This window comes from Tamandua tetradactyla, chromosome 4, assembly GCF_023851605.1.
Source record: "Tamandua tetradactyla isolate mTamTet1 chromosome 4, mTamTet1.pri, whole genome shotgun sequence".
NCBI lineage: Eukaryota > Metazoa > Chordata > Mammalia > Pilosa > Myrmecophagidae > Tamandua > Tamandua tetradactyla.
Genome location: NC_135330.1, coordinates 70,214,225 through 70,223,901, shown reverse-complemented (window position 1 = coordinate 70,223,901; position 9,677 = coordinate 70,214,225). Strand labels below are relative to the sequence as shown.

At 34.7% G+C, this 9,677-nt stretch overlaps 1 long non-coding RNA gene across 1 annotated transcript; it reads right to left on the bottom strand.

Moving 5' to 3' along the window:
- Positions 1-1,065: 1,065 nt before the first annotated feature.
- LOC143679050 (uncharacterized) lies at positions 1,066-9,369 on the bottom strand. Its single transcript, XR_013173529.1, has 3 exons — positions 9,288-9,369; positions 8,091-8,245; positions 1,066-1,204 (listed from the first exon to the last, which is right to left on the bottom strand). It is a non-coding gene; the product is annotated as an uncharacterized LOC143679050 (long non-coding RNA).
- Positions 9,370-9,677: the final 308 nt, after the last annotated feature.

The following is a 9,677-nucleotide window of genomic DNA, read 5'->3' as shown; positions in this document are numbered from 1 at the left end:
AAATGAAGTAATGAGGCATGCAATGAGGTGAATGAACCATGAAGATATTATGTTAAACAAAATAAGCCAGGAACAAAAGGATAAATATTGTATGGTCTCTTTTAGAAAATATTTGTAAGAAAATAAGGGCCTAGATTGTAAACTCTTATAGCAGCCACATTTATTCTGGAGCTTTAAGTATTGTTTCTAAATTCAGAGACATTGTATAACCTGGTATTTTCCTGGAATTCTGGGTATCTGTGTGACACCTAAGACTCAGAGTTGGAGTTCTGTAGCTCTGAAAGTCAGCATTTCTACATAGAGTAACTGTTAAAGAAGCTGAAAAAGAGATCAGGCTTCAATTAGAGATAAGAACAAAGCTGATCTGTTTGGGACTAAGATAAATCAGAATACAGGGCAAAGGAAGATATTGTCAGCACTTTAGAGTTTCACCTACTAGATGAGACCAAAGGAAGAAAGGTTTATTTTGTCCAAAACCCAAATTTTCTGTAGCACACAATCTGACTTAACCTATCTAGCCAGTTCAGTTAAATAACCTTTCTAGATTTTATTGGGGGTCCAAATGCATGGCCTAAACACATGGATCCTAGAACTGGGAAGAAGATCTTGCAGTTCTCCTTCTGTAATACCTCAGTATATCCCAGAGTATGCTGGGCAGTTAATTATGAAGTTTGGGCAAAGTCCCTTGAGGGACTGGAGAAAAAATATGGCAGTATTAAACTCCCACCTGAGAAGTCCCTAATACACTCTCAAATATTAGGGACTCCCAAGGTAGTAGGCCAAGCTCTTGCTCATTTTTTTTATTTGCCTGAAAAAAATTTTTTTAACTATTTTTACTGAGAAATATTCACACACATACAGTCCAACCATAATATACAATAAATAGCTCACAATATCATCACACAGTTTTGTATTCATCATCATGATCATTTTAAGAATATTTGCATCACTCTAGAAAAAGAAACTAAAAGAAAAAAAAGAACTCATACATCCCATATCCCTTACCCCTCCCTCTCGTTGACCCACAGTATTTCAAGCTCCCCAATTTTTACCCTTTATCTCCCACTATTATTTATTTTTATCCTAATTTTTTAAACTCATCTGTCCATACCCTATATGAAAGGAGTATCAGACAGGTGCCATGGTGGCTTGGTGACAGAGTTCTTGCCTGCCATGCTGGAGACCCAGGTTCAATTCCCAGTGCCTGTACATGCAGGAGAAAGAAAAAAAAAAAAGAGCATCAGAAATAGTTTTTCACAATCATACAGTCACATTGTAAAAGCTATATAGTTTTACAGTCTTCTTCAAGAATCAAGGCTACTGGAATAGTTCAGAAGTTTCAGGTACTTCCTTCTAGTCACTCCAATACACCATAAACTAAAAACGGATCTCTTTATAATGCATACAAATAATCTCCAGGATAACCTCTCAACTCTGTTTGAAATCTCTCAGCCACTGAGATTTTATTTTGTCTCATTTCTCTCTTCCCCCTTTTTGTCAAAAAGGCTTTCTCATTCCCATGATGCCAGTTTCTGGCTCATCCCCAGGAGTAAGGACCCATGTTGCCAAGGAGATTTACATCCCTGGGAGTCATGTCCCATATAGTGGGGAGGGCAATGAGTTCACCTGCCAAGTTGGCTTAGAGAGAAAGACCACATCTGAGCAACAAAAGAGGTTCTCTGGGGGAGGTTCTTAGGCATAATTATCAGTAGGCTTAGCTTCTCCTTTGCAGAAATAAGCTTCATAGGGACGAGCCCCAAAATTGAGGGCTCAGCCTATTGAATTGGTTGTCCCCACTGCTTGTGAGAAAATCAGAAATTCCCCCAGATGGGGAGATTGAATATTTCCTCCTTTCTCTCTAGTCCTGTAAGGGAACTTTGCAAATACTTTTTTATTCTCTGCCCAAATTACTCTGCTAAGCCCTTGAAATTGAGGCTTGCTCTTATGAAACTTATATCTATAATGGAGAAGCTAAGTTTACCTATAATAATTCTTAAGAGTACTTCCAATTCTACAAATAAAATCATTATCGTACCCTCTATGTGGGACATGGCATCCAGGGATGTAAGTTTCCTTGGCAATGTGGGACATGACTCCCAGGGATGAGCCTGGCCCTGGCACCATGGGATTGACAACACCTTCCTGGCCAAAAGGGGGAGAGAAGTGTAATGAAAATAAGGGACCAGTTGCTAAGAGATTTCAAATAGAATTGAGAGGCTAGTATGGAGGTTATGCTTATGTAAGCTTCAGCTAGATATTATTAATTGCTGTGATATGCCAAACCCCAACCAACAATATTCCTGAAAACCAACAATTTTCCTTCAAGAGCAGTAAAAGGACAAGTATGCCCACTGTCACACTGTTATTCAACATGGTACAAGGAGTTTCAGCCAGACTTATTAAGGAATAAAAAGAAATAACAGCATCCAGATTGGAAAGTAAGAAGTAAAACTTTCACTATTTCATGATTACATGATCCTATATAAAGAAAATCCTAAAAAATCCACAACATAGCTGTAGAACTAATAAATGAAAAGTAAAAATACTCAGGGCTTTATCTGAGATTCTATAAAACTTTCGCTCATTTTTTTTTTCCCCAGAAACCTACAACCTTTATATGGTTCCTAGGTCAAACAAGCCCTGAAATTCATAGTTATCAGACTTTCCAAAAGCATCAACCAGTTGCATCCCCTAACCTCATAATATCAACACCCTTTTTAACATGAAGCAGTTAGAATTGCTGTTGCCCAAATATCCTTAAAGAGTAGGAGAAGGATCAAACAAGGAGGAGTTGTATTAGAGAAGATAGGATTTAACAAATGACTATCACTACTGAATCTTTATACTGATAGTTACTTTTAGTCTCCAGTGTCTTAGAGCAGTTAGAAGGAAACCTCTAAAATGGTGGCACTGTAACCCATACCATATTTTGAAATTTGTTCTAAAATTACTTGGTAAAATGTACATTAAAATTTAACACTTTTTTTTTTGCATTTTTGTTGTATTTCACAATAAAAAATGTAAAAAAAAAAGTCAGTCGGCCATAGATTTGAGGATTTATTTCTAAATTTTCCTAATTCTATTCCATTAGTTTATATGTCTGTTCTTGGCAAGTAACATGATATTATGTTTATAGTGACTTTGTAATAAATTTTAAACTTGGGAAGTGTGAGTCTTCCAACTTCATTCTTCTTTTTGAAGATGGCTTTGATTCTTTGGGGCCCCTTTCCCTTCCATATAAATCTGTTGACTGGCTTTTCCATTCCTTCAAAGAAGGTTGTTGGAATTTTTTGATGAGATGGTGCTGAATCTGTCAATCAGTTCAGGTAGAATTAAAAATATTTAGTCTCCCACTCCATGAACATAGAATGCCCTTCCATTTACTTAAATCTTCTTTGATTTCCTTTTTTTTTTACCTTATCAGTAATTATTTGTTTATTTTTTAATAATTAAAAAAAATTACAAGAAAGAAACACAAACATTCTTAACATATGCTCATTCCATTCTTTGATTTCTTTTATCAATGTTTTGTAGTTTTCTGCTTACTAGTCCTTTACTTCCTTGCTTAGATTTATTCCTAGATATTTGCTTTTTTATTTGCTATTTTAAGTAGAATTTTTATAATCTTCAGATTGTTCATTACAATTATAGAAACACTCCTGATTTTTGCATGTTGATCTTTACCCTGCCACTTTCCTGAATTCATTTATCAGTTCTACAGCTATGTTGTGGATTTTTTAGGATTTTCTTTATATAGGATCATGTAATCATCAAATAGTGAAAGTTTTACTTCTTACTTTCCAATCTAGATGCTGTTATTTCTTTTTATTCCTTAATAAGTCTGGCTGGAACTCCTTGTACCATGTTGAATAACAGTGTGACAGTGGGCATACTTGTCCTTTTACTGTTCTTGAAGGAAAGCTTTCAGTCTTTCACCAGTGACTAAGATACTAGCAGTGGGTTTTTGTTGTCGTCGTCGTCATTAACTCTTTTACTTAAGAAAACAAACAATACACTTAAAACCACCAAAAATGAATATCTTAGTCAGCTTAACCATATGTATATTTAAATAAAGTATCCATATAATCATTGTAAAGCCTGTGTTTGCACAGTAAGTTCCATAAAATAATTTAAAATTAAGGCAACAAAGAAAAATATCTGCATATTCAGATGACAGAGTTCTTAATTCTAAGTAGTAAACCCTAACTTAGATACCATTTGATCACCTGTCAAGACTTAGCAGTGGGTTTCTAACATATGCCCTTTACCATGTCAAAGATGTTTCCTTCTATCCCTAATTTTCTAAGTGTTTTTATCATAAGTGGTTTTGAATTTTTTGAAATACCTTTTCTGCATCAATTGAAATGAGTGGTTTTTATCCTTTGCTCTATTAATGTGATGTATTACATTAATTGTTTTTCTTATGTTGAATCACCTTGCATAATAGGATAAAGCTCAGTTTATCACAGCATATCATTCTTTTTATGTGCTATTGTACTCACTTTGCTCCTATTTTGTTAAGGACTTTTGCATCCACATCCATAAAAGATAATGGTTTGTAATTTTCTTTCTTGTGGTATCTTTGTCTGGCTTTGGAATTAATGTGATGTTGGCCTCATGGAATGCATTAGGAAGTGTTGCCTCCTCTTCAGTTTTTTGAAATTTGAGTAGTTTGTGTGTTCCTAGGAACTTGACCATTTCATCTAGGTTACCTAATTTGTTGACATAAAGTTATTCGTAGTATCCTCTTATAATCCTTTTTATTTCTGTGGTGTTGGTAGTAATGTCCCTCTTTTTTTTTTTTTCTGATTTAACTGTGCCCTTCTTTTTTTTTTTCTGTGTCAGTCTATTTAAAGTTTTGCTGTTTCCTTTTGTTGTTTCCATCTTTTCAAAGAATGACGTTTTAGTTGTATCAATTCTCTGGTTTTTTTTTTTCCTTTAGTCTTGATTTCTTTCTCTCTGACAATTTTTGTTATTTCCTTCCTTCCGCTTGCTTTGGATTTAGTTTGCTCTTCTATTTCTAGATCCTCCATCTGGAAGGTTAGGTCTCTGATTTGACACCTTTCCTTTTTTAATGTAAGCATTTAGAGCTATCAGTTTCCTGCTCAGCACTGCCTTTACTGCAACCCATAAGTTTTGGTATGTTGTGTTTTTATTTTTATTTGCCTCAAGATATTTCCTAATTTCCTTTGTGATTTCTTCTTTGAGTCATTGGTTGTTTAAGAGTGTGTTGTTTAATTTTCACATCTGTGTGAATTTTCCAGTTCTTCCTCTGTTATTGATTTCTAGCATCATTCCACTGTGGTCAGAGAAGATGTATTTTTTTTTTTTTTTTTTATCTGGCAGGCACTGGGAACCGAACCCAGGTCCTCTGGCATGGCAGGCAAGCATTCTTGCCTGCTGAGCCACCGTGGCCCACCCAGAGAAGATGTATTTTATGATTTCAAATTTTTTTAATTTATTGAGACATTTTATGTCCAACATATGATCTATCTTGGAGAATGATCTATGTTAACTAGAGAAGAATGCATATTCTGTTGTAGTTGGGTGAAGTGATACATATAATATATATGTATACCATAGAAATTTACATGGTTTTACATGAGAAATTAGATTAATCTTACTGGAACTCCATTATACATTACATGTTGCTTTTCTCTTGCAGCTTTCACAACTCTCTCTTCGTATTTGGCATTTGACAGTTTTACTACTATAACTACTATGTATCTGGGCTTGGTTCTCTTTGAGTTTATCCTATTTGCGGTTCATTGGGATTCTTGAATGTGCACATTCATGTCTGTTAAATTTAGGAAGTTTTCTGCCATTATTTATTTGACTATTCCTTATGCCCCTTCTTCTTTTCTTCTCTTTCCAGCACTCCTATAATGCATATCCTGGTGCACTTGGTGATGTCCTGCAAGTCTCTTAGGTCCTGTTTGCTTTAAATTTTTTTCTTTCTGCTTATCAGCTTGAATCATTTAAAAATATCTTTTCTTCAAGATCACTGATTCTTTCTTCTGCCAGCTCCAATCTGCTATTTCGGTTTGACTCCTATTTAAATTTCTCTTTATTGAGATTCTCATAGTGTTCATTCATTGCTTTCCTCATATCTTTTAGTTTCTTCCATGTTTTTCTTAATCTCCTAGAGCACACTGAGGATCTTTTTTTTAAGTCTTTGTCCATTATGTTCAAAATCTGGTCCTCTTCATTTTTGGTTTCTGGATTCTTGTCTTATGTCTTTGGATTGGCCATCATTTCCTGTTTTTAATTTTTTGTTGTTTTTGTTTTTTTTTTGTTGTTTTCCTTGTCTTGTAATCTTTAGTTGTACACTGTATATCTTAATATTTTAATGTGTTATCTCTGGGATTTAGTTCTTGAGTTCTCTGTTCTTTAAGTTTGCATCCAGATAAAGATTTCCTTGGGTACCATAAACTAGCAAAACAAACCAATGCCAAAAAAATTCACAGTCTTTACAAATTGGCTCTGTTTTGCCTGTGGTTCTTCAGAGTTTAGCCTTCTGTCAAAAAGATCAGCCCTCTTTTTGAATGCAAAAGAAATGCAAAATGCAGGATCCTCTCAGTCATCCTGTTTTTTGTCTGGAGCTTGTGAATTGCTCCTGGATTTAGGAATGACCCTGGTTTACAGGAATTTGAATGACCCCTTCACACTCTGTGAAATACCCTGTATCTCCCTGTCTGGTGCTCTATTTTATGACTTAATGCAGGTAATCCTTTGCCCCAGGCCACTTTGGCCCAATTGCATTTTACATTGCTTTAGCTGCCTGTAAACTGCTTCTTCCTGCAGGACAAGTTCTGGGATGGCAAGCATGATTTACAGGCACCCCAGTATGTGCATACGGGTTACTCTGGTCCTTGCAGGACAGGGCCAGTGTCCCACAAAAGGAAGACAGGTTGGTGCCACACCACACTTGAGAGGGGTGTGGGGGGCAACTAACAAGAGTGCCTCAAACTTCACCTCCCATTTTTCAATCTGTGTTTTCTTCTTTTTTTTAAATAACAATCTTTTATTGGCTTTTGTATTTGCTGTGATGTGTAATTATTAGAGTAGTTATTGTTCTAATTTACAGTAATTACATTGTTTTACTAAGCTGTTCCTGAATTATTTAATAATGCAATTTTATTTTATACAAATTACCTTACAATTCATCTTGAACTCAAAATTAATGCCATTAATTATCACGGATTTAAATAACCCATTTTCTATGTGTGGATTGAAGTAAGAATTGCCCACACATGCCCTGTTTCATCATGTAAATCAGAAGTCAAACACTCTTTTCAAGCCTGTCAATGACATTTGTCATACTAACTCATTTCGCTAAATTAAAAGAGTCACAAAGGTAGAGGCTCCCTTTGTTTTTCTGACTATTGTTTCCCCAAATCCTAGAACAGGGCATATTATGTAGTGGGTGGTCCATAAATATTTCTTGAGTCTATGAATTTATGGTCTGATCTCAAGTTGTTGGGAATCCTGTTACAAAAAACTTAACATCTATTGCTGCTTTTTCTTAGTCTTTAGACCCCGAGATTCAATGTATAATCTTGAGAGAACATAAAATGGAAATAAAAGTCCAAACATGATCAAACAATGCCTTTAGAATGTTCAAAAACGCAAAACCTATTGACCCAAGAGGTAATCTCCAAGTCAGTTATATAAACTTATTTGAGTAGTTCATTTAGTCCTTAAATATGAATGTGTAGTGGTCTAATTTTACTCCCCTGTGTGCAAGGAAGGATGTATACTATAAATCACATTTGCAGTTAGTTCAATTATATTTTCAAAAATATGTTTCCATATAGAAAGTTCTGCCAATTTACAAAGAAATTAACTCAAATATGTTAATATGAAGTTTAAATGGTACCTGTCTTTGGTAAAAATATATCCTTATTTTGAATATTTCCCTCTTTATTTCTGAAGGAAAAATTAATCAAATATCAATTAATATGCTCCTTCACATCATTTAAATTAAATAAAAGATTAAAATTTATTTTCACTTTGAGTTTCTAAACAACTATAGAGAAACTGGGTATTGATGTAGACACAGTAGAACTAACAGGTTTTGTGTATCTCACCTGGTAAAATGTCCACATCGATGCACCTTTCAAAGATAACTTTGGCAAACTGTGTTTTCTTGATTCAGCATTTTCCCAGATACTGCAACCTTTCAGCTGTTTTTCAGATTTTGAGGAAGACAGCTCTGCCGGTTTTTGCTAGTTGCTGAAAGATTCTGTAGGGAAACAGTACCCTGGAGTATCTTATGCCACCATCTTGCCAACCAGATCCCATTTGTCTTTTATTGGTGAGACAGACCACACTTTGAATAATGCTTGACTAGCCACTTTCTGCTCTAAGAGGCTTCAGAAACTAAATGGTCCAAAAAGGAATAAGCCCTTTTCTATTCTGAATTTTCTGTTTGATTGTTGGTTTGTCAAGGGGCCTATCCATCTATTTCCTTATATACCACAGAGGATGATCACATATTAACCACAGCTGCTATTATGTTCAAAACCACAAGACACCTTTGTGTTTAACTTATGCAATTGCTCACCTCCATCCCCACCCCTCTTTTCATTCTGACGAATGACTTTTATTTTGTGGCTTATACAAATAATCTATGTGATATACCATGGCATAACCAGACCCATCCATGTTATTGATGATAGTTTGAGGCTAGTAAAGACAACATAATTAATTTATTGCATAACACATTTTATAATGATGTATTATCTTTCTCTTCAATGGTATGTTTGTAAATATTCATTTATTCTTGCTTTATCTCTAAAATCTATCATCCATGAACAGTAACTAATGTTTTATTTTTTTACTTATATATTTCCATGAAAAATTACTGGCTTGCTCTCTCAGTGTACCTACTTCATTGTTGACATTTTAATTCTTCTGACATTCATTCATTCTTTCAACAAATAGAAGTTAGTACTCATTACATACCAGGTTTATGCCAATGACTATTACATATATTACCTCACTACAGGCAGAGAGGAATGTTTTGATACCACCATTTTATAGGTGAGCAAACACAATGAAATAACTTACTTGATGCCATGCAACTAATAAGTAATAAAACCAGGATTTACCCCTACATTTGATTCACTCAAACTATACTCTTTCTGTGTATCATCTTATCACCTATAAAACTGCAGCAGTAAAGATAGGGTGAACAAAATTAAATTAAGACATTTCAGAACGCCAGAAATAGAGCATGCCTCTCAAAATTGAGGATGTAATTTAAGGTCAAATGAAAACATTACCTTACAAAGTGGCCAGGAAACATAAAGAACTTTTGTTCTCAGGGCCCTTCAGGAACAAAACAGAAGTTTCATAATAGATTACCTTGAAAATTAGGCTTCTATGCTCTGTCCCATTGTCTCAGACATTCTACTTCTTCCTTTCCCATAGGCTGTATTATTGTGATTTTATATATTGCATAAATAATGTTGTTAAACAATATAGATAGATACAAAAAAATGTATGCTAGATATAATATTATATGACTTGATATTTGTGCTGGTTTGAATCTCTTACATACCCCAGGAAAGCCTATACTCTTTTTAATCCAATCTTGTGGGGTAGACCCAATGCTGGGTGGGAAATTTTGATTAGGTTATTTCCATGGAGATGTGACCTCACTGTTCAAAGTG